Here is a 25562-nt window from a genome sequence, read left to right as displayed (position 1 = left end):
CTTATTATCGGGGAAAATCTAAGCAGGCATCATCTAGAGTCTAGGAGTAGCCAAAACATTTTCGTCTAGATTCTAGACGAAAATGTGTTGGCTACTCCTTCAACCACGCTACAATGGAGCAACGGATCGCCGTGATCATACCAGAAAAAGTAAAACTCAAAATAAATAGAATTCCATTTCACACCCACGTACAAAAAAAAATTCAAAGCAAAAACTGCAAAAGGAAATTGGCTAAAACAAAAATAAAATTGCCAACCGTCGATTCCGTTCCGCCCCATTAATTGCTGCAATCCTTTTACCGCAGTTTCATTATAGAATAAAATAAAAAAAATCGCCATTTTAATTAAATAAACACGTTAATCATAATTTACGTTGTACAATTATCTACGCTACGGGATAGCAAAGCAAGCACACATGCAAACCCTTTTAAACCTTAATCGGTAAGTTTTAAGGGTGATAATGGGGTGAATTTGTGTATCCAGATCAGTTTTGCCGTGATATGATTCGGAGCCTGCGCGAGTTTTCAGACTTTCAGTTCCATTTGAACCATTGTCGAGGTCGGTTGTGTGTAGTGTTTGAAAGTGCGCGCGGCAAAAAGTGTTATTTTAAACCCCAAAGCTTCGTTTATAAGACCGGCGAAGCGCATCAAATGTGATAAAAATATAATCGGTGAGTGAAACGTTCCACTTATATTTTACGGATTGGAAGGAAGTGAATGTTTTAGCACCATTTCGATATTTTTTCTGTATGTTTGTGTATCTGCCCGGAAAAACGTCGATGGTGAAATTTATGCCCTTGTTTGGGAGTTCGGTATAAGTGATAATAGGATTTTATTATATTGGGAACGTATTTATTGTCTAGTACGGGTGTTTATGGAGTTTGTAGAGCTGGAATGTTCCCTTTTTATGATAATTAGTGTTTACGAGGTTGTCACGGTTTTTATACGATGTTTTTCGTTCGGAGAGCGGTTGATGGAAATGGTAATCCGTTTTATTGGTTTGTTTTGGCGTGATAAGATTTGTGAATAATGTTATGTAAATAGTATTGTGGCATTTGAACTTTCTTCTAGATTTTAATTGAAACTTACAACTATGAAAAATAGGTGACTGACTGTATGACTGACCGACTGATTGATCTATCAACGCACAGCTCAAACTACCGGACGGATCAGGCTGAAAGGAATGCAGATAATTATTATTGCGTAGGTATCCGTTAAGAAAGGATTTTTGAGAATTCAACCCATAAGAGGGTGAAATAGGGGTTTGAAATTTATGTAGTCCACGCGGACGAAATCGCGAGTAAAGCTAGTTTCGTATAAAGCTTATTTAATTTGGGCGCCGATTACAAAAATCAATTTAATTAAGTAAAATAAACAAATAAATCTTTCACCAAATCGGAAATTTCAAACTGTTCAAAGGGTTGACCACTCGACTCGACCTGTGTCCGAAATTGAACAGCCCTTTTGAACAAACTGAATTGGAAGCAACTTTCAATTTACAATTATTTTAAATTACTTGATATTTTGTCTCTGCCTCGTTGATATTCATCATTGCTGAGGGTCGTAACCCGTAACCTATTCAAATAAACAATCATCATCATCATCATCAACCGATATACGTCTACTGCATGCTGGACATAGGTCTCTTGTAGGGACTTCCACACGCCCCCGGTCTTGCGCCACCTGAATCCGGCGACTCCCCGCGACTCATCTGATGTCGTTTGATGATGATCTTCCAACACTGCGCCTTCCGGTGCGAGGTCGCCATTCTAGCACCTTGGGACCCCAACGTCCATCGGTTTTACGAACTATGGGCCCTGCTCATTGCCACTTCAGCTTCGCAACCCGTTGAGCTATGTAGGTTACACTAGTTCTCCTACGGATCTCCGTATTTCTGATTTGATCACGTAGAGAAACTCCAAGCATTGCTCTCTCTCAATCGCCCGCTGAGTGACTCTGAGCTTTCTTATGAGGCCCATAGTTAGCGACCATGTCTCGGATCCATATTATATCATAACTGTCAACACGCACTGTTCAAAGACTTTGTTCTTCAAGCACTGAGGAATTTTGGACAAGAAGACATCTCGAAGCTTCTTGAACGCTGCCTAACTGAGTTGGATTCGGCGGCTGACCAATTAAACAATAGAAGGGTTTATTTACGGGATAAATAGATTATGCACACTAGTTCTTCCATCATATATAACAGAAAATTATTCCAGTTCGAGGCTGTAATTTCTGCATCAACCTCGAAGCTATGTGATTCAACCAATAAAGGTCATACAACCTCAACCAATGAAATTTGGCAGGTAGGTAGATCTTATAGCTGGCTTTAGGGGAAAAATCTGAAAATTGTGAATTTGTGGTTACATCACACAAAATAAATTAAATTGTGGCCATAAACTAATAATTAGTATATTTCAATTTTCGAACTAAGATAACTATATCAAATGGGGTACCTATCATGTGTGCATTCTAAAACAGATTTTTATTTATTTTTATGCACCATCGTTTTTGAATTATCGTGCAAAATGTCGAAAAAATAAGATTGCAGTACGGAACCCTCATTGCACTTGGCCGGTTTTTTTATTTTTTATTATTTAATGGCGGACATTTTGAAATCTTTATTATTTGTTGTTATAGCAGAAATAAGAATACACATTTTGTGAAAATTTCAACTTTCTTCCTAATATAGTTCACGAGATACAGCCCACTGACAAACGGACGGACAGCGGAGGCTTAGTAATAGGTAAGGTCCCGTTGGCACCCTAGGGGTACGGTAACCTAATAATGAGAAAATCGATTCTTAACAAAACAATATTGAAAAACTCGGCAAAAGTTAAAAAGGAATTTGTATTTTACAGAACACCTCTGTATTCGTAAACGAGGGTTGAATTTCCTGAAATAAATTTAACCTTTGGCTATAAAATTGTTTTTCATTTGCCGCGAAATGGCGTAACTCGATTTGAAAAAGAAAAGTTCTGAAAGATAAAAAGTACCGACACGAAAATCATCAAGACAAAGTAATTATGTTTTATAAACGAACCATGAAGTTATCTTAAACTTTTAAGCCATATTGGCTCAAAAGTTAAAAGTTCTAGGGGGTGGAATTCTGAAAGAAGAAGAAAGTTAAAAGTCTTGACTAAATTGAAACGATATATTTTGTAGAGCTTTGAGCGTTAAAGGCTGACGCATTCACACTTAGTGGACATTTTAGTTCACATTTAAAGCCGATTTTGACGAAATTTTGTACAGAGATGGCTTAGCATTCCGGGTATGAAGTAGGCTAATTTTAGTCTGCAAATAATATACCTAGTCTACGTGATCGTTTATTTTGATACAGAGATAGCTTGCCTCCCTGACACAGATAGGTGCTTGTAGACTAAATTTTATCCCGGAAAAATTAAAGAGTACTAGGGGATTTTCAAAAAAGTGGGTATATCCAAGCGAATAAAGCCGCGCGCATCATCTAATTTCCTTTTCATAAATCGACCTTTGATCACAACCGCGTGCGTCTAGTGAGCTAAAAATAATTTGCATGATAACTAAATGAATTTTTGATGACGAAAATTTACATGGACGAGTGTTCTCAATCAGATATTGTTTTGTCGTTCAATTTTATTTATGTATCTATCACATGCGGGATGATTTATGCCAACACGTGGCAGGCACGAGCCTTGCCACGTACGAGGCGTGGACGAGTGAATTGCTGCAAGTTTACCTAAAATCATATTGCTGCAAGTTTACCTAAAATCATGACATGGTCGCTAACTATGGGCCTCATAAGAAAGCTCAGAGTCACTCAGCGGGCGATGGAGAGATGAGCTATGAGCTGATGAGGAGATCCGTAGGAGAACTAGAGTACCGACATAGCTTAACGGGTTGCGAAGCTGAAGTGGCAATGGGCAGGGCACATGGTTCGTAAACTCGATAGACGTTGGGGTCCCAAGGTGCTGGAATGGCGACCTCGCACCGGAAGACGCAGTGTTGGCAGACCTCCCACTAGGTGGACGGACGACATCAGACGAGTCACAGGGAGCCGCTGGATTCAGGCGGCGCAAGACCGTGGCGTGTGGAAGTCCCTACGAGAGATCTATGTTCAGCAGTGGAGTCTATCAGTTGATGATGATTACGTAAAATCCCTCCAATCCCCTCCAAACGCTATAAGTATGGATTCTGTGCCACGTCATAATATTGGACATGAAAGAAGCCAGCATAAAATAATATTTATAAAAAGTTTAATAATTACGTCGCGAATTTTATGATGAATGGTTGAATGACAACGCTCTTTAGGAAGCGCAATAAGGGATGAAATATAAAGTATAAAAAGAGTAATAACATAATTATAAGAATACGTAAATAGGTATCTTTATGTTGTAATCCAGCGCGGTGAAAGGGCAGATTACAGGCGGAATTACATATACGTGGATAATTACACAGGTTGGAATTCACAGACACTGGGAATTACAAAGATGCTAAGCCGCGGGATCAACTGCGTTGATGGGATTGTTTCGTTGATATTTTTAGGGTTCTGTAGTAAAACAAGGAATAGACTTGAAAAATCACTTACGATAAAGTTGTATTGGTCGATAGACCTATAAAAGTGCATTTTTTATAAAAAAATATTAAAAAAAACATTTTGCACTCACGATCTCTAGACGAGGTCTCCCGACCTATGCAACTTCATTACAAAATCGTTTGAATTTCACTTTAGACATACACTTATTATGAAAGTCAAAGTCAAATAATTTATTCAAAATAAGTAGGTAATTACACTTTTTGATGGTTGGTTGTTGGATTTGTAAGATGATATAGTGATGATAACATAGATTAATTATTGGTCTCGCTCCGGATGATTACGCGAATTTTAAACTTAAGCTACGATGGTTCCAAACGCGCCCAGGTCTGAAAATAATATTATTGTTTCATTTCCTTACAATCGAATTGAAAAGCAGGGTGTATAACTCGGCCATAAAACCCATTTTATCCTCGACCTAAATATCTGCCCTCGCCTTCGGCTCGGGTAAATAAACCTCTCGGATAAAATGGCTTGTTTTATGCCCTTGTTGTACAATCTACTATTTTTGTTCTATGAATTTAAAATTTGAATTCAGAACACACCAAAAAAAACTTTTTCAATATTTTCTCGTACCTTCCTCTCAAGTATAGTTTGCATAATTTTGGCTTGATTTCTTACATCTAGCATTTTCCTTACTGTAGTAATATGAAAAATTCTGATTTGCACGGCTGCAAAGTTATTTGCAGCTCTCTCGCCTTCTGTCTCGTCCCATTGAATTCCTCGCTACGCTCAGAATCCTATTTTTTCTATTTTATCTTTCGCTTGCTCGGAATTAAATACACTTGCGCCAAATAACAACTTTGCAGCCTTGCATATCAAATAACCATTCCTGTTTAGAAAATAAACTCTAAAATGTCGTGTATGATGAATTTTCACTTCCATAACTTTATCAACTAGAAGTTGTGATGTATTAAAATTTTACTAAATATTACCTAGTGAAAATTCCGCTAAATAACATAGCCAACTTTTAATGAAAATAGTTTCAGTTGCAGTTACACGGAAATATTTTACATAGGTACAAATTGGATATCACTGCTTTAACGGCGAAGGAGAACATCGTGAGGAAACCTACGCGACAGGTTGATATGGCAAACGGGGTATGAGGCGGGGGCCACACGCACGTCACCCGCGCTCGCCCGCACTGGCTTATAATTGTTCAAGAAGAATCAAGACCGGGAGCTGCAGCAGAAATGGCTAAAAACGGCAAGCGACGCAATGCATGTCTCTCTTATCGAGAGTTACAGTTTTGTTCCGTTTGCCGTGGAGACCCTGGGGCCATGGAGTCTTTACGAAATTTTACGAGACATTTCACCGCGATTAATAGCCTCATCTGGTGAGAGAAGGGCTGGCTCATTTTTCGCGCAACGGCATCAGCCTGGCTGCACAGCGCGGAAATGCAGCCAGGATTCTTGGCACCATTCTACGCGGGCATGACTTGTATAATAGTAATTTTTAGTTTTTATTGTAATATAAAAAAAAAAAAGGAAAATAAGTCTTAAGAAATAAAGCCGACTGAGAACTTTCTACGAAAATGCTGTCTCATTCTTTTGAAATAGGTATAAAAAATAACCACATTAATATTTAAGTACATTGCAGCCGTGCCGGGGCGAGTTGCTAGTTAGTTTATATTATGAACTAGCTGATGCCCGCGACTTCGTACGCGTGGATTTAGGTTTTTAAAAATCCTGTGAGAACTCTTAAATTTTCCGGGATAAAAAGTACCCTATGTCCTTCCCCGGGTTGCAAGCTACCTCTGTACCAAATTTCATCAAAATCGGTTGAACGGTTGAGCCGGGAAAAGCTAGCAGACAGACAGACAGACAGACACACTTTCGCATTTATAATATTAGTATGGATTTTTAACTAAACACACTTTGTTATTTTTTTTAATAAGAAATGAAAGTAATAATGGAACTTTTGTTTCTTTCAAAAGTCTTTGTTGCCGTTCGGACTAAAAAGGCATTTACGGTTACAACGGGTGTGTTATATTTCCGCGTCGCCCCTACAGCGTAAACTAAAACTTTGACAGTTGTTGTTGGCACTTTCGTGAAGTTTTTTGACAGCACCAAGTGTACGTAGACGTACACCAAGATGACGCGCAAGTTGTTCTAAAAAAAGAGGAAAGATGTACCTATTGCAATGCGTGCAGGGCATTAGCTAGTAAGGTACGGGAAAAGTAACGGACCCTTTCTATAAAAGTCTTTCAAATGTCTTTTAAAGGACTTGTTTTCTTCTTTTAAAAGTCTTTGTTGCCGCTCGGAGTAAAGAGGCAGTGACACCAGGTGTGTTATATTTCCACCTCGCACTACAGCGTAAACAAAAAGATTTATTTTGATTACTTGCGGGTGTTTTGGGAAATGTGACAGACTAATATTTATATTAGTCTGTCACTTTGACAGTTTTTGTTGACACTTTTTACCAGCAAGGTGACGCGCGAGTTGTTCAAAAAAACTTCTTTGTTTCTTTCAAATGACTTTCAAAAGTAAAGGACTTATTTCTTTTATATATAGTATATTTCTTTACTTATTTCTTTCTTTCAAAAGTCTTTGTTGCCGCTCGGAGTAAAGAGGCAGTTACACCGGGTGTGTTATATTTCCGCCTCGCCCGTACAGCGTAAACAAACACAAAGATTTATTTTTATTACTAGCGCTAAACCAGCAACGTTTCTCAAAACACTATTCTCTCATTTTCTGGTTATTTTGTTTTGTTCTAAACTTACTTTTGTTGTCTTTCGTAATGTCATAATTAAAATAAAATATGAATGTTTTTAAAAATACAACTACAGGAGGTGTATTTTTTGACGCGTCTTCGTCCACATTGATTATGATGTGATGAAAGGAAAAGTAAATAAATAAAGTAGAAAGTAAAGTAAATACAAATAAATTACTTAAGTAAATAAGTAAAGTAATAAAGTAAGTTCACATAAGGAAAAAATAATAATATTACCTACCTACTTACGTAATAATTGTATTGTCAAGTAATTGTATAAAATAAAATGTTATTAGTTTCAATTATCTTCTTCTTACAACCGATATTGGTCCTATCGTTGTCGTATTAGAACCCCCAACGAGGGTATTAATAAGGTATTCCTGGAAATTTGGCACTAATACCATCTGTTTTACCGCATCTGTGCAATTGGCATGATATTGATGGAATTTCTTTTATTTAGAACCATTGGAAAGAAAGTAGCAATTACTCCCGTACTCAGGGCCTGTTTCACAACCGCCAGACAAACTTAATCCATACTAATATTATAAATTCGAAAGTATGTCTGTCTGTCTGTCCGTCTGTCTGTCTTATAGCTTTTCACGGCCCAACAGTTTAACCGATTTTGATGAAATTTGGTACAAATTTAGCTTACATCCCGAGGAAGGACATAGGCTACTTTTTATCCCCGAAAATGAAAGAGTCCCCACGGGATTATTAAAAACCTTAATTTAAAAAAAAAAAGATGAAATCGCGGACATCCTCTAGTCTAACGAATAAATTTGATATTTTGACAGATCCCCAATGCAAAAAGTGTGAGTCGGACTCGCACGCGAAGGGTTCCGTACCACCGTACAAAAAATAACACTATTTATTTTTATTTTTCATGCTGTTATTTTAAAAATTTTATTATTAACTAGCTGATGCCCGCTACTTCGTCCACGTGGATTGAAATGTTTCAGAATCCCGCGGGAACTCTTTTCCAGGATAAGAAGTAGCCTATGTGTTAATCCAGGGTACAATCTATCTTCATTCCAAATTTCACCCAAATTCATTTAGCCGTTTTTGCGTGATTGAGTAACAAACATCCAAACATCCACACTTTCACAAATATTACTAGGATTTATTTATTTATTAGGAATTTTGTAAATAAAAATTCTGTGAAAATTTCAACCCAATACCTTTCTTCACTCTGGGCTGGTTTCCGCACAGAAACGTTTCCGTCTGTTGTGCGCAAAACGTAGCATCAAAAAAACCTACGTCACCTACGCTCGCCGCACACCCGGTGCGGGTTAGCGCGGGAGCTATGCGGGTGTGCATCCCCGATTGCCATCTCGACCTGTCGCGTTATATAAGTCCCGCAAATTGCTAATGCGCGTGGCCGCCATTTTAGTGACGTCAGCACTAGACTGAAGTTTCGAGCTGATGGTATATTTTTATTTCGGCTGACGTCAACATTGACGTCATTACGATGTTAATGAGACATGGTTCCAGCGCAATAACAATTTGCGGGATTTATATATTTTATAGCAAAAAAAGCTGAGTCGTTTATTTTGGTCTTTATAGCGTGCCATCCATAGAATCGCTTGCAATTATGAAGTGGCTACTTTTAGTTGCACTTTCAAAGAGTACTTATTTACGCTAAAGCTTTCAGAAAGTACGCTCTTAAATTTTTATAGGTCTTACTCTGACCGTATCTTTTTAACTATGACTTGGGGGTTTATTGCACCTCGCACTCGCAATCACAATCAAAAATTATCATCAATTAAAACTTGTAACTTGTAACTTGTAAGGGTGGTAAATTGGGCGGAATAGAAATATACCCGGATACGGAATAATCTACCACCTTACAAAGATTAGAGGAAAAAAAAATAATTTTACTTACTTGATCTATCTACCTAGTAAAGAATAGAAGCTAGCCGTCGACTCCCTTGTAATGTATATGAGGTGTTATAAATGAAATTTGCTAGATGTTAGGCAAAATTGTTTTTAATGTAACTTTTACCGGGGTCGCTTAATACATAGTGATGGCTAATAATGCTTAGTTATTCTAGCTTAATGCCAAGACTTAATTTAGATACATTAGAATGCCTTAGGTAGATAGTACATAAAATCTATGTTTTAAATTTAAGATGCCATTGGCATGGAATAGACAATGACACAGTAAAATTCATAAAATTGTTTCAAAATAAAAGCTCAGTAGTAAAGACAGGGTTCTTACTGTACACATACACTAAGAAGGTTCACTAAACTGTTCCAGGATACAAACATTTGCTTACTTGTAGGTGCGAAGACTGCAAGGTAGCTGGACGGCATCGGCCAAGATCCAAAACTCAATTTATTTGATTCTTCACAACCGAAATGTTTCATTACAAAGATTTTCACCAAGTCTTATCCATAGAAATTAAGTTGCCAACGTGAATGTGCAAAAGAAATAAATACGAAAACCGAAAACTAAAAACGGAAACGCAAACGGAAACCCTGTAACAAAGAAAAAACAAGATTATAATTTGTGCTGTGTGAAAATTTCGACACGTGGAATTTTCCCGATCAAACACAACTCACCTATTGAACTCCTGGCCACCAATGGTTTTCAGGAGTCCACCCACAACCCATTTTCCTCATTTATTTGGGAAGGTAAAATAACTGGAACTGAAAGGGAAAATCATGAAATTAGGATTTTCTCTAACCAAACCGCCATTTTGTCGAATCCACATTACTTGATTTTTCACTCACCATAATTGATGAAACATTGAAATACGTTAGGATGACTAAATTTATAACTATTGTATTTTCCCAGGCGAAGCCATGGGCGAAAAAGAGTGAGATTTTCCTGGAACGAAAAAATTCGTCTTCACATGTTGACTCCAGAAAAATTCTAAATCTCACCAATCGGTGTTGCCAGACGCAACCCGAGTGTGGCCGCTCTCATTTAGTTTGATCATGAAGCCAATTCATTTTTGAATATTTGCGGAACCTAAGGATATATTATAAGAACCGTTTTGTTAATGACTTAACAATAAACAAATGATATTATGGTTTTATTTAATTATTTTGTTTTATTTTTACGACAATTGACAACGAAGCAAACGCCATCTATTGTGGCTCGAATGAACTCTGAACATCGACCCACGCGTAGTTCTGCACCTTGATGCTAGGTGGCACCAACATACTTTGAACAAAATTGATTTTTATTAAAAGCGAAACGCTAGTTAGTAGTTCAAAATTTACAACGTCACAATACTTCCCCTCCTACGAAAAGGTTCAACAGGTTGAACCACGCTGCCCTCAGCGTCATCCAACAACTACTAACAATTTGCCTGAAACAAACAAAAAAAAACACAGAAGTTACGCGTGAACGCACATCTACTACTAACAAGGAAAATTGTCTAACAAAATAAATATACTGAAAACAGTGTAAGGTTTTATACATTATACTTAACTACACAACCCTAACTTCTAAAAAGAATATATACAAAAAACTTCATGGTGTCTAAGACACTTGAGTGGAAACATCTTGGCATCATTCTTCAGCTGACTGATAGAATGCGTCTAGGCCTACGGTGGTTCACTCTTTTAAACTACCATCGTAATATTTGTTACTCAACAAATACGGAAAATCTGGTTGTGAACGGGTCCATCTGATATGGCAACCGTTCTCTATCCCATTCGGAAAAATAAAACCGAATCAAAATCGGAATATGAGAAAAAAAAACGAAATAACTCTCCTAGAAAATAGATCTCGGAACAGAATCGGAAAAAATAACAGAAATGATCCATTATCTAGAAGGAAAACGAAAACAAAACACAAAACCCCCCCTTTTCGTTATCCCCAAAGTACGATATTTGCATTTTTACTTTCTCAACCGGTTGGTCTACCACAAGCATTCCAATCATCACATATTCATCCCTACATACATCCACTACATTCCTCCTCAACTGAACCATGGTAATGTAACTGTTAACTCAGAACATCACTACACTCATACAAATTCCTAATTGAATATTGATAACTTAAATATTCAAACAGTTTAGACCAAACTAAGTAATGGCAAATATCTACTTCTTAATATCCTTAATATGCCAAGTGCCTATTGGGTGGTTGTCAGCTACTCTAACTAGTTCGTAAACCAAAGGTGACAAAACCTTGACAACCCTGCACTTTTCATACTTAGGTGCCAGCTTAGCTGCGAAAAAATTTGTAGCGTCGCTTTGTGGATAGGTCTTTTTCCACACTATGTCCCCAACAGAATAGCTTGCAGACCTACGCCTTAAGTTGTAATGCGTTGCATACTCTGCATGAGCCTGAAACAAATTTCTCCTAACCTGACCAAATATGTCCTCCAAAGTTCCAAACTTTCCTGCGTATTCCTCCCTTGGAATTCCGGCCTCGTACTCCTTATCCGTGTCCTTATAGAAGGAACCATTTAAAACCGGTTCTCTAGCGTGGACAAGGAAGAACGGGGAGAATCCAGTGGATTCATTAACCGCACTGTTTATGGCGAACTGGACCTTGTACAGGTTTTCGTCCCAGGACCTGTGGTTATCTTTCACAAAAGCGGCTACAGCAGTCATAACAACCTTATTGTACCTCTCAACAAGGTTAACTTGCGGAGTGTACAGTGGTGTGTAGTGTAATTTCGGAATATTATAACGCTTAATGAGATTACGGAATTCAGATCCTGTAAATTGGGACCCATTGTCCACAATCACAGTCTCTGGAACACTATGGTTCAAAAATACAAAATTCTCTAGCGCTTTAACAACAGCGGCACCTGTGGCACGCCGTAACGGAAACAACATTGTATATTTCGAAAAACAACACGTCACCACCAAAAGAAATGTAAATCCTGATTTAGACCTAGGCAAAGGTCCGACTAAATCAGCCGAAATGACCTGAAAAGGTCTCTCGCAGACTTTAGGCTTCCCAAGCAGACCTGGAGTGGCTGATGTCGTGTGTTTATACGCAGAGCAAGTATCACAATTCTTAACGTACTCAACCACGTCCTTATACATACCACGCCAAAAATATCTGAGGGATAATCTGCGATGAGTTTTGAACACACCAAAATGACCTGCAGTTGCATCTGCATGGTTTTGTTGCATAATTCTAAGGATGTCGTTCTTGTGGACTACCTCTTTCCAGTCGAACTCACTGAGAAGCTGGTATTTACATTTACTGTAACGATATAGTTTATCGTTCAAAATACAAAAATTCGGAAAATTTGCTGGATTGATTTTACAGCCATTAAATGTTTTGTCATACCAGTCATCTACCAAAACTTGTTGACTAGAGTTATCATTACGATCACCAACTACATCTACGTGTATGAGTCTCGACAAGGTATCCGGAACTACATTATCACAACCCTTCCTATGTTCGATAACAAAATTATACTGTGATAATCTACAACCCCATCTGGCGAGTCGTCCTGAGGGATTTTCTAAATTTAAGAACCACTTTAGGGATGCATGGTCTGTGATAATTGTGACTGGCTTGGAACCAAAATAAGCCTGAAATTTCTCCACTGCAAAAATCACAGCTAGAGCCTCGCGTTCCGTCGCGCTGTAATTCCTTTCGTTTTTATTTAGGCTCCTACTGACATACGCAATGGGATGATCGCAACCATCGGTTTCTTGCGTTAGCATACCGCCAACACCATATGCAGAAGCATCACAATGTATTTTGAATGGTTTTTCAAAATTCGGTACCGCAAGAACAGGTGCGGTTACCAACGCATTCTTCAATGTATTAAATGCTACCTCTGCCTGTTCGCTCCACTCAACTTTAGGTGCGTTCTTTCCTTTACTCGTTAGTCTATTGAGTGGTGCAGCGATGGTTGAAAAATTCCTAATAAAGCGCCTGTACCAAGAACAAGTGCCTAGGAAAATCTTTACCTCCTGTGCAGTTTTTGGGGTCGGAAAGTTCAAAACTGCGGCAACTTTTCCAGGATCTGTGCGTAAACCAAATTCATCCACTATATACCCTAAATATTTCAAAGAGTTTCGAAAAAAATTACATTTATCAAAATTTATGGATAGTTGAGCCATTTTTAGTTTATCCAGAACTCTGTTTAATAAAATTAAATGGGTTTCAAAATCAGCAGAACAAATAACAATATCATCTATATAACAAAATACTATTCCATTTTCAATATCACTACAAAAATTTTGATTAAATAACTGGTCCATTAACCTCTGCTGTCGTGCTGGTGCACCGCATAGGCCAAACGGCATGACTTTAAATTTGAATAACCCTCTACCAGGAACTGTAAAACTGGTTTTTTCCTGAGAGTCGTTAGCTAACGGAATTTGCCAGAAACTTGAACTTAAATCAATCGATGATAAAAACCTTGCCTCTTTCAAGCTATCTAGAATTTGTGGAATGTACGGTATTGAGTATGAATCCCCCTTTGTCACTGAATTTAATTTCCTGCAATCTAGGCAAAATCTCCAGTCTCCATTTGCCTTTTTCACTAAAATTGCTGGGTTATTCCAAGGGCTTTCACTCGGAGTAACTACGTCCATTTCCAGCATCCTATCTAACTCTTTACTTAAAGCTTCCTTCTTTTCGGGAGAAAGTGGATATTGTTTTATTTTTATTGGCAAGGCATCACCGGTGTCAATAACATGTTCAATTAATTTTGTTCTACCCAATCCAATTTTCTCTGAAGAAATATCTAAAAATTTATTTACTACAGACTGGGCTAATTCTTTCTGTTGAGATGATAAGTTTTCAAAAGAAGTGATGGTATGAATTTGTTTATTATCAATCGCACAAATATTGTAAAATTGAGAAGGTGCCTTAATTAATTCTAAATTATCAAAAATGCCAGGGGCTAACTGAAATGTTTTCCAAAAGTCACAGCCAAAAATAACATCCGCTATTATAGAGGGTACTACAAAAAATTTTATTATGTGAGTTACGGAATTATAAGTAATCGGAATAAACATATAACCCATGCAATCAAGTTTGTCTCCATTTGCCACTGAAAATGTGGTATCAATACTGCTATGCAATTTATAACCGAATCTCAAAAAAACCTTGTGCGCCTGGTTACCCAAAATTGACGCGCAAGCACCGGAATCTAGTAAACCTGTAATCTCAAAACCGTCAACAAAAACCTTTAAATGTGGCCTAAAGTCTCGTTTATCCACTGAATACAGAACTGTGTCAGGTAAAAGGGATGTTTTGTTGTTAATGACCAAGTTCTTTACTTGTGTCTCTGCACAGTTCTTACTAATTAGTTTTTGAATTTTTGTCCGGAGCGGGTTTACTAATCGCCTTTTTACTACAACTTGGACATGTCTTTACTGTAAAGTTCTGACGTCCACACGAAAAACATCTAATAAATTTCGGAACTGTCCTGCAAAATTTAAAGGAATGGTTACCCTTGCCGCACTTGTAACATAGTTGTTTATTTGTTTTCGAAAAATCAGTGCCTTTACTTGTATCAGCCTTAGGTGCAGGTGTGACTGAAAGTGTGTTTATCTGTTTTGTCACTTGTTTGTAAGCAAACTCTGAACTTAAAGTTGCCTTACTGTTAGTAGGCTCAGAAAATAAGGCGGAACGCTGCCTCGCAGCCTCTAGTTTGCGACACTTTTCCTTCAACATTGCGACAGACTTAATGTCAACAAGAGCTAATTGTTCTGAGTAAAAAGGGCGAATATTATGTAATAAAATTTGTAACTTTTGTTCTTCGGAAAGTGGTGTTGACAACCTTGAAAACATGCCAAACATTACAGCGAAATAGATAGACACAGGTTCTTCAGAGCCTTGTGTTCTTGCTCGAATTTCACCTAGCAACCTGTAGTCATAATCTACTGCATCAAATTCCTCTAAAAATAAAGTTTTCAATTCTGACCAAGACGAAACTTGACATTTGTTGCCTCTGTACCATAACAATGCTCGGCCTGTAAAAAGATGAAATGCAGAAACAAATAATTTTCCATCTGAAACGCCATAAGATCTTTTATATTCCTCAACGCGTTCGATGAAACTGCGCGGATCACCCTGTCCGTTGAAATTTAACTTCCACTTGGCAACATTTTTATCACCAGTGCAGTCAACGGCGGTACTCTCGGAATCCAGTGATTCGTCGTGAGACGACTCATTGTCAGCATCTAATCTGGAAATCAAACTCTGCAACTTTGTATGTAATTCACTCTTCCTACTTATTAAGCTGAGTTCAGAACACTGTATTCTCAAAATTCTAAAGTACAAATGTGAAGCTAAAGCTTTAGACCTACAGAGGGCATGTCTATCTTTAGTGTCAGAACACTTTTTTAATAAATCTTCTAAGTCTTGAAGTTTTTTAGTAATAACCCCTAACTCACTTTCAGAAGTGAAATCCGTCTCTAAAATTGATTCAGAAGGAATTTCCTGAATTAATTGTTTTAACTGTTTCTTTAAACCTAGCACTGTAGGTGCTGGAGTTTCGGAACGAATGGATACCTCATAACACAATTCGTCCTTCAAAAGTGAATGAAACTGGGCAAAAGTCTGTTCCATTGTGTTAAGTCAAAACACATTTAACAAAATATCGAGCTTGTGTAACTGTCTATGTTTAGCCTTATACTAATTGGTTAAACACAAACACAAAAGAAGTTATTTAAACTATTAAATATACACAAGCAAAATACACAACAAAAACAATATTCTTAAGTCTATCCTAACTATTTTATCAATTATGTTCCTATTCCAAAATCTTGTTAATAATACAAGCACATATTATTACTAAAGTAAACAAAATATAACAAAATAAAACTTCCCAAAATTGAATAAATGATTGTAAGGTGCAGTATCACCTTTATGAGTACACAGTGTGTTACAACCTTTACAATTACAAAAGTAAACAGGCAACAAAGTTGCAATGAACTCTGAATAGCATATTATCTTTAAAAAAAACAAAGAGATTGTGCAATGGTTTGATGACTGTTACTTTACACTTTTAACACATAACCTAAAATACAACAAAATCTGTTTCTAAATGTCACTTTAAACTACCAGCATTCAATTAAACTTAACATGTTTTGTGTGTGAAGTAGCTTTTATCATAACCTTAACACAGCTCTAAACAAAATTTCAACAAAATAATGAAGTATCAAGTCACTGACAAAAAAAATTGTTCATAACTTCATACTTGAACTTAATGTAATCTCTGAATATAGTTTATATATTTAGTTTCACAAGTTGTAACTCTTAGTATTTATAAATGTATGTGTGTAACTAGTTAACAGGACATAGCGTTTCAAAACTTTAATTATACTAGGTTACCGGAATTTTCAAACATAAGATGTACTTACTATTGAAAGCAATACCCAACAACAACTCAGTTAAGCAATGTTTATTACTAAACTGAAGGCAAACATTCACTTATACACCTCCAAGGTAAGTCAAATAACATAATTGAACGGCATAAGCACCATTTATAATGTGTTAATTAAATAAGAAAAAAAAACCAATGTTGGACTATACTCAGAAAATTACTTAAACTATCAAACAAAATTTCTAACTATTAGTTATTATTTAGTTAGTTAACCATAAAAACAGCTTAGTGCTCTTTGCAATGTGTCACTACTTAGAAAATTGTACAATCAGCGGAGTACATTTCATAAAATTTACAAAATTTCTCAAAATATACAGAAATAACTATATAAAAAAACGTTCGGGCGCCATTTGTAAGGGTGGTAAATTGGGCGGAATAGAAATATACCCGGATACGGAATAATCTACCACCTTACAAAGATTAGAGGAAAAAAAAATAATTTTACTTACTTGATCTATCTACCTAGTAAAGAATAGAAGCTAGCCGTCGACTCCCTTGTAATGTATATGAGGTGTTATAAATGAAATTTGCTAGATGTTAGGCAAAATTGTTTTTAATGTAACTTTTACCGGGGTCGCTTAATACATAGTGATGGCTAATAATGCTTAGTTATTCTAGCTTAATGCCAAGACTTAATTTAGATACATTAGAATGCCTTAGGTAGATAGTACATAAAATCTATGTTTTAAATTTAAGATGCCATTGGCATGGAATAGACAATGACACAGTAAAATTCATAAAATTGTTTCAAAATAAAAGCTCAGTAGTAAAGACAGGGTTCTTACTGTACACATACACTAAGAAGGTTCACTAAACTGTTCCAGGATACAAACATTTGCTTACTTGTAGGTGCGAAGACTGCAAGGTAGCTGGACGGCATCGGCCAAGATCCAAAACTCAATTTATTTGATTCTTCACAACCGAAATGTTTCATTACAAAGATTTTCACCAAGTCTTATCCATAGAAATTAAGTTGCCAACGTGAATGTGCAAAAGAAATAAATACGAAAACCGAAAACTAAAAACGGAAACGCAAACGGAAACCCTGTAACAAAGAAAAAACAAGATTATAATTTGTGCTGTGTGAAAATTTCGACACGTGGAATTTTCCCGATCAAACACAACTCACCTATTGAACTCCTGGCCACCAATGGTTTTCAGGAGTCCACCCACAACCCATTTTCCTCATTTATTTGGGAAGGTAAAATAACTGGAACTGAAAGGGAAAATCATGAAATTAGGATTTTCTCTAACCAAACCGCCATTTTGTCGAATCCACATTACTTGATTTTTCACTCACCATAATTGATGAAACATTGAAATACGTTAGGATGACTAAATTTATAACTATTGTATTTTCCCAGGCGAAGCCATGGGCGAAAAAGAGTGAGATTTTCCTGGAACGAAAAAATTCGTCTTCACATGTTGACTCCAGAAAAATTCTAAATCTCACCAATCGGTGTTGCCAGACGCAACCCGAGTGTGGCCGCTCTCATTTAGTTTGATCATGAAGCCAATTCATTTTTGAATATTTGCGGAACCTAAGGATATATTATAAGAACCGTTTTGTTAATGACTTAACAATAAACAAATGATATTATGGTTTTATTTAATTATTTTGTTTTATTTTTACGACAATTGACAACGAAGCAAACGCCATCTATTGTGGCTCGAATGAACTCTGAACATCGACCCACGCGTAGTTCTGCACCTTGATGCTAGGTGGCACCAACATACTTTGAACAAAATTGATTTTTATTAAAAGCGAAACGCTAGTTAGTAGTTCAAAATTTACAACGTCACAAACTGTCAGAATTATTGTAAGCATTAATTATTCTGAGGTCCAAAATCCCACACTAGTGTTTGTCTTGCTGTCTTTGGATAATGCATATTGTTAGTGATGAGTTGATGTCATACAGTTTTGAGTTAGTCGCTATGGCCTTATAAGGATAACTGTCCACTGAAACAAAGCGGAATGGAGCGGAGATTGTGATGATACAAGTTATTAAAAGACTAGCCCGTGACTTCGTCCGCGTGGAATTAGGTTTTTAAAAATCCCATGGGAACTTTTGATCTTCCAGGACAAAAAGTCCCGTCAAAATAGGTTTATCCGTTCCGAAGATTAGCCCGTTTAAACAGACAGACAGACAAAAATTTTAAAAACGTGTGATTCCGTTATGGTCCAGTTCAAATAACCAAATGAGCCTAATATGAGGCAGTTATTTCGATATTACAGAAGACAGACACTTCAATTTTATTTATTAGTATACCTAGATATCATAGTGATTGCAAGTGCGTTTCACAATAGGTCAGCTTCCATCGACATAAAAATAATAATATACCTAGTCCAATTAACTCTCCCATTGCAAGCTCATATTTCCAACTTCACATTCGTTAGTTAGTTTGTGTAGTTCAAAATTGCAGGTCAATTTTAAACCACTTCCTGTTGACCTGTTTACCTGAAAAATTGTACATACGATTAAATGTTTGTACAGAATTTTACTGCCAAATTTTTGTTTAAATGTAGTAAAGTAAGAAAGTCGGAACGCTACGTTGGGTGTATTTTATTATTCACAGACAAATTAGTAATTTTCTGCGATCTCCTTTTATGCGAAGTAATATTGCAATTTACGAAAACGTCAGAAATGCAGAGAGAGAGTTTATTGTAACGTTAGAAATGCAGAAAGAGTTCTATTCTAGTAAATAGAAGTCATTTAAAAAAATCTCTCTCTTTTCCGGAATGACAAAAAGTCTGACTCTCCAGATCTTTAGGCAAAATTGGACGGATATAGTTAAGTATATCCGTCCAGAAATACCATTGATCCGTTGGTCCGTTGCGGCGTGATTAAAAGACAGAGCAACAAACCAACAAACAAACACACTTTTGAATTTATAATATGGGTAGTGATGACAAATTAATGTGGTGGCAGCGTGGCATTTGAGTCTTTTTTTTTCAGATACAGGTTAGCCCTTGACTACAATCTCACCTGGTGGTAAGTGATGATGCAGTCTAAGATAGAAGCGGGCTAACCTGGAAAAGGTATGGCAGTTTTTATTGAACCCACGCCCCTTTGGTTTCTACACGGCATCGTACTGGAACGCAAAATCGCTTGGCGGCACGGGTTTGCCGGTAGGGTGGTAACTAGCCACGGCTGAAGCCTCCCACCAGACTAGACCAGAAATATATAAAATTCCAAACCCCTGCCAGGAATCTAACCCGAGACCTCCCACTAATAGGACCACAGCGCTTACCACTGCGCCAGAGAGGTCGTCAAGCTAGAGCTACTGGATGTGACCAAGTTGGCAATCTATCTGTCTGTAATATTATGTCGCTAAGAGAGTTCGTCTCCTCCTTGTTTGTTCAACTTATTAATATATAACGGGCCCCTCTTTTGTGGCGTCGTGTCAAAACTTAAATTTTTTTTTTTAATGTGTTATTTTTTTACGATTATGTTTTATAACGCCTTTTTTTCACTCTATTATTGAAAATATCCACAATTACAGTTAAAATCGTAAACATGCATTTATTTTGAAGAAGTATTATTTAAATATAACCTCAATATCAGCAATATAAAAAATAAATATCTTTATAACCAGGGTGTTAATTATTTGTCTACAAAATAAAATTAAAACCATGGTGACATAACAATTATATTAGGGGGGGCCCAAAGCTCCTAAGAAAATGGGCAATCTCTTTTAATAGAGAAGAGTTTAAGTTGTTATCAAAAAGCCGTAGCTCCACAGTCCACTCCACTTCGTAGGTATGGGTTGGCGTTTGCTGTATTTTACCTTTATAAAGGTATGATTCCGCACCACGCTGCACGCAGCAGCGCTGCCGCAACAGTGCTGTCACCAGCTGTCACAGTCCTGTCGCGGCACTACTGGTTCACATACAATCTGTATAAGCTTATATGACATTACATTCCTAGCTAGGCAGCAATGTTCCGCTACATTGCTGCCGCGACATTGCTGCCTAGCTCGGAAATGTCATATAAGCTTATAGAGATTGTATGGGGACCAGTAGTGCCGCGACAGGACTGTGACAGCTGGTGACAGCACTGTTGCAACAGCGCTACTGCGTGCAGCGTGGTGCGGAATCATACCTTAAGACAGCTATAAAAACGTTTAAGCCAAAAGAAAAAAAGAAACATTATTTATTCTTAGCCCGAAAAAACAGGCCTTAGAAGTGAGCACGGAAACGTGAACACATTAATATCTCATTACTCACGTATACGACCCAAAAATACGCTATACAATATCCTAATGGGGCATTAAATTGTTGAAATAAAGGTGATAAGACACTTAACGTCCCACAGCCTCGTATAGTGGTCACAACTCACCGGTTACCTCATAAAAGAGCCAACTAAACAGGGATTCTAGCCAAAAACGCTAGCCAATTTATCTATGATCCCTTTCTATATTGTTTTAAAGAGATCATGTTACAATAAATCAATGTTCTAAATAGATTTATTGTTCTCGAAAATCGCGTGGGAACTCTTTGATTTTCCGGGATAAAAAGTAGCCTACGTCCTTCCCCGGGATACAAGCTATCTTTGTACCAAATTTCATCAAAATTAATTGAACGGTTGGGCCGTGAAAGGCTAGCACACAGACAGACACACATTCGCATTTAATGATATTATAGTATGGAAGTATGGATTTCTTTCTAGACGATGTTTGAAAAATCGATAAACGAAATAGTAGGACAATTAAAGTGCTTAAATAAAGCTAGGCAATAAAATATTTCACTTCCTGCATGCTAGTTAAGTCGTCATATTTCACCGGTTACCTCTTAATAGAGCCAACAAAGTGGAGATACCAGCCAAAAATGTCTACGGAAAATTGCTACTTTTGCGGAGAGGAAGACACCCCGAGACACGCAATTTTTGAGTGTCCCGCGTGCGCGGATCTTAGAGAAGCAGCACAGGGAGCAAGTGACAGTGTCAACGCCCAAAATCTGGTAGCCCGTATCGTGTCAAGCGAGGATGAGTGGCACAGATTTGGTCAGATGCTGAGGGCCATAATGATGAGAAGGGAAGAGAGAGAAAGACAAGAAAAAAAGGAGAGAGAGCAACCAGAGGGTCAGCACGAAGTAATGTGATACGGTTCCGTGCGGATCTCGCAGAGGGGGAGGTCGTTTAGTCCGTGCGAGTCGGACACACCCTGTCGATAGACAGAAGTCCGTTAGGGATTTTTTCTCCTCCTAGAGAAAAAAACAAAAAAAAACTAGCCAAAAATGTAGCGCTGTAATATAGAGTGCCTTAGTAACTTGTACTACAAAAAAAGTGCTATTTTTTACCCTTTTAAGGTTATCCTTAGTTTGAGTTTTAGATAGCATGATTTTGAGCGCAAGTCCTGCTAAAACTAATGATGTCTGTTATAGTCCGTACAAAATGAGTTTTCACGAGCCATTTTAACTCTATTTGTCAACTGTCTTGTCAAAAGTACGGTTCATCTTTAAAATAAGGACTAAAATCGTACTTTTGACATGACAGTTGACACATAAAGTTAAAATGGCGAGTGAGAAGTCATTTTGTACGCATAATAATATAAAATGCCTTATAAATTGTACTTTAAATTAAGTACTAATTTTTTTAACCTTTTTAAGGTTAACCATTTGAAAAAGTGGTAGATTTTTTAACCGACTTCATTTACTTAAGCCTTGGGGTTGTTAATGTTCGATATTGTATGGAGTGGCTATATTATTTCCATGATATTTAGCCATTCATATAACATTAATAATTCATTCGAGTAGCTCAACGATTAGCCAGCTGAAGTGGCAGTGGGCAGGCCACGTCTGACGTGTTCTGGAGTGGAGACCGCGTATCGGCAAGCGCAGTGTGGGACGACCTCCAACCCGCTGGACTGACGACCTTAAGAAGGTAGCGGGAAGTGGGTGGATGAGGAAGGCAGAGGATCGCGTGTAGTGGCGCGCTCTAGGGAAGGCCTATGTCCAGCAGTGGACGCAAACAGGCTGATTGAAATTGGAGTTTTAGACAGCACGATTTTGAGCGTCGTGCTACCACCGATGTTTTTACCAAACTGTTCTACCCCTAGGGCGTTTTTGAATAAGGCTATTTATATTCATATCAAATTGGACGCCTCTAAATGGGTGGGTAAAGGCTACATTGCAATAATGTGATCAGAAATGCTGACCTCATCAACTGTCAACAGTGATTGATACTACCGATACTACCAGTGGAAATAAAAAGTCATAGCTTCTTTCCTTTACCTATTACACCTAATGGCGTCGTTCTATGTGAAATGTGGACTCATATCCATATACATTTCAGTCATTCATTACATGTGGATACATCAAAGGGGATCTTAACCCAGAACCACAAAAGGAGGTCACTGATCAGTTGTGTTGATAGTTATAATGTGTCCATTGTAAGCGCTGTAAAAGTTTTTTTCTGTTTCTATAAACAGCTTGCGTGATGCGTCGCCTGAATCCAGCAGCTCCCTGCAATTCGTTGCACCTGTCCACCTAGAGGGGGATCTACTAACACTGCGTCTTTTTTTTTAAATTTATTTATTAGGTTTTCCAACAGCTTTATCAAATACAATTTTAAAAATACAAAGTTATTAGACAAAATGAAAAGCTAATCATAGTCTTCCAGTGCGAGGTCGGTTTTTCGAACTATGTGCCCTGCCCATTGCCACTTCAGCTTCACAAACCGTTGAGCTATGTCGGTTACTCTAGTTCTCCTACGGATCTCCTCATTTCTGATTTAATCACGAAGAGAGATTCCAAGCATAGCTCTCTCTCTATCCCTATCGGATCATCATCATCAAACCATCGCCGGGGCTGGCTCACTACAGAGCACGGTTCTCCTCTCAAAACGATAAGGGACAGAGGGAAAAAAATCGGATACTTATTATTAGTTGTTCACCATCATTTGATTTTCTACGAATTTATGATGGAAATTTACATTGAATTTATATTGAAATGAAATCACTTTCAGCGAAATTATCCCCTAAATAACTATATCGAGTTTCGAGGCGTAATTTCACAACTTAAATTGAGCCAATTGTTCTTGTATTAGATTCTAACGAGGGGTATTACGGGGGATTTTGTGCTAATTCCATTTATTTGTCGCCAAATTGGCGCAATTGCCATTGTATTGATGAAAACTAAGATGGAAAACTTCTTAGAAATAATAAGATCTCGTGAATTTATAATAAAGGTGTATAATGCCCACCGAATTGAGAAATAAGTTGAAACAGGTTTTAAGCATTCTTTTAGTTTTACATCTGTTTGAAATATTGGGTATTTAATTCTATACAGTTTGGAAGGTATAACACAATTCTATTAAATAAACTTAAATCTAAATTAAAAGTAAAAAACAATGTGGCTAATTCCATTGTACACAATCTCTAAACTAAACTAAAATGGCACGTCTAAATCTATTGCTATCCCTTTCATAATGTTGCTTGAGGAAAAGGATAGCATTAGATTTAGATCTGTTAATTTAGTTTAGTTTAGAGATTGTGTACTAGAGAATCGGCCCCACTATTAAATTAAAACTAAAATGAATTAAATTAAAACTAAAACCTCATCTAGACCACCGCAGCGAGGCATTGTACCTAAGATGCTGGCAGCATTGGCTACCCCTTCGGATGGCATCTATTATATTTTATCAAACAAGCCCACTATAATAGTGCAAAAAATAATTCTTCGCTAAACAGCTACGCTGATTCTCTTCCCAAAAAATCTTATATTTTATTAATAGCATCAAAATCCATTACAGTATGAAATTGGTATAATCCTCAAACCAAAGCCAGGCGTGTGATTGTGAAACCCCGAAAGACCGAAAATGTAGCAACGACCGCAATGGCGCCGATTCTGTTGTCTTTCTCCAAACTAAATTTAGAATATCTGCATCTTTTTCTTTTTAATATTGCTAGAACATGACGGAACATGAATTTTACATTTAAAGACTCTAAATTTTAGTGCACACTACAAATTTAAACTATAAGCTCGCAACTGGCAGCTGAAGCCACGAGGTTTGACAGCTTTAAATTAAATTTAAAACTGTCAAACTGTGTCTATATTTATCATATTACATTAGAAATAAAAGGATGCGAACACTCTAAAATTTAGTTGTGCTCAGAAGCAGTACCAATATTACTTTCTGTATATAAAGTGCCCTCCTATTGGACGTGACTGCGATAATATTAGGGGCCACATAAGGCATACACCTTATATCATCATCATGATCAAGTCATCGCCGGCCAACTACAGAGCCAGGTATTTTCTTACTGAGCACGGGTCTCCTCTCAGAATGGGAAAGGCCTATAGTCTGCCACGCTGCGCTGGGCAAGTATGGATTGACAGACTTCACACACCTTTGAGTATCAAGCAGAACTTTCAGGCATGCAGATTTCCTCACCATCTTTTTTCTTCACCGTTAAAGCAAGCGATATTTAACTGCTTAAACGCGTATAACTATGAAAAGTTAAAGATACGTGCCCGGGATCAAACCCCCGACCTCTCGAAAAGAAGGCCTCTTAACCACTAGGCTAACAATAAAATCCATTAGTTACATATTATGAACTGGGTATTATAATCCTCAAAGCTGGGCGTGTGATTGTGAAACCCCGAAAGACCGAGAATTTAGCAACGACCGCAATATTACTTTCTGTATATTAAGTGTCCTCCTATTGGACGTGACTGCGATAATATTAGGAACCACATAAAAGAAGGCAAATACTTATATGCTCAAAGGCTTTTTTATACGATACGATATCTGATTTCTGAGCCCTAAGCACATAAAAGAAGGTAATTTATACTTAAATACTCAAAGGCTTTTTTATGCTATACGATATCTAATTCCAGATGCCTAAGTTATTCAGTGACTTGTCGGCAAAGCGTGATATAAATAAGCTACATATCATAATCCCTATATTATGTAAAAGAGATAGATACTCGTACGTTAGATAAGTATCTATA

The 25562-nt window shown here is 37.3% G+C and overlaps 1 protein-coding gene across 1 annotated transcript in view; it reads left to right on the top strand.

Annotated features, from left to right (window-relative positions):
* The first annotated feature begins 539 nt into the window (after nt 1–539).
* Nucleotides 540–25562, top strand: part of LOC117989428 (connectin-like) — a 130670-nt gene continuing 105647 nt past the window's right edge. The window contains exon 1 of the mRNA XM_034976784.2: nt 540–669. The gene's annotated coding sequence lies outside the window, so the exon portion shown is untranslated. The remainder of the gene's footprint in view (nt 670–25562) is intronic.

The sequence above is a fragment of the Maniola hyperantus genome, chromosome 16, assembly GCF_902806685.2.
Source record: "Maniola hyperantus chromosome 16, iAphHyp1.2, whole genome shotgun sequence".
In the NCBI taxonomy this organism is placed as follows: Eukaryota; Metazoa; Arthropoda; class Insecta; order Lepidoptera; family Nymphalidae; genus Maniola; species Maniola hyperantus.
Note: the sequence above shows the minus strand (reverse complement) of the source record. Positions and strands in the feature narration are given on the sequence as shown.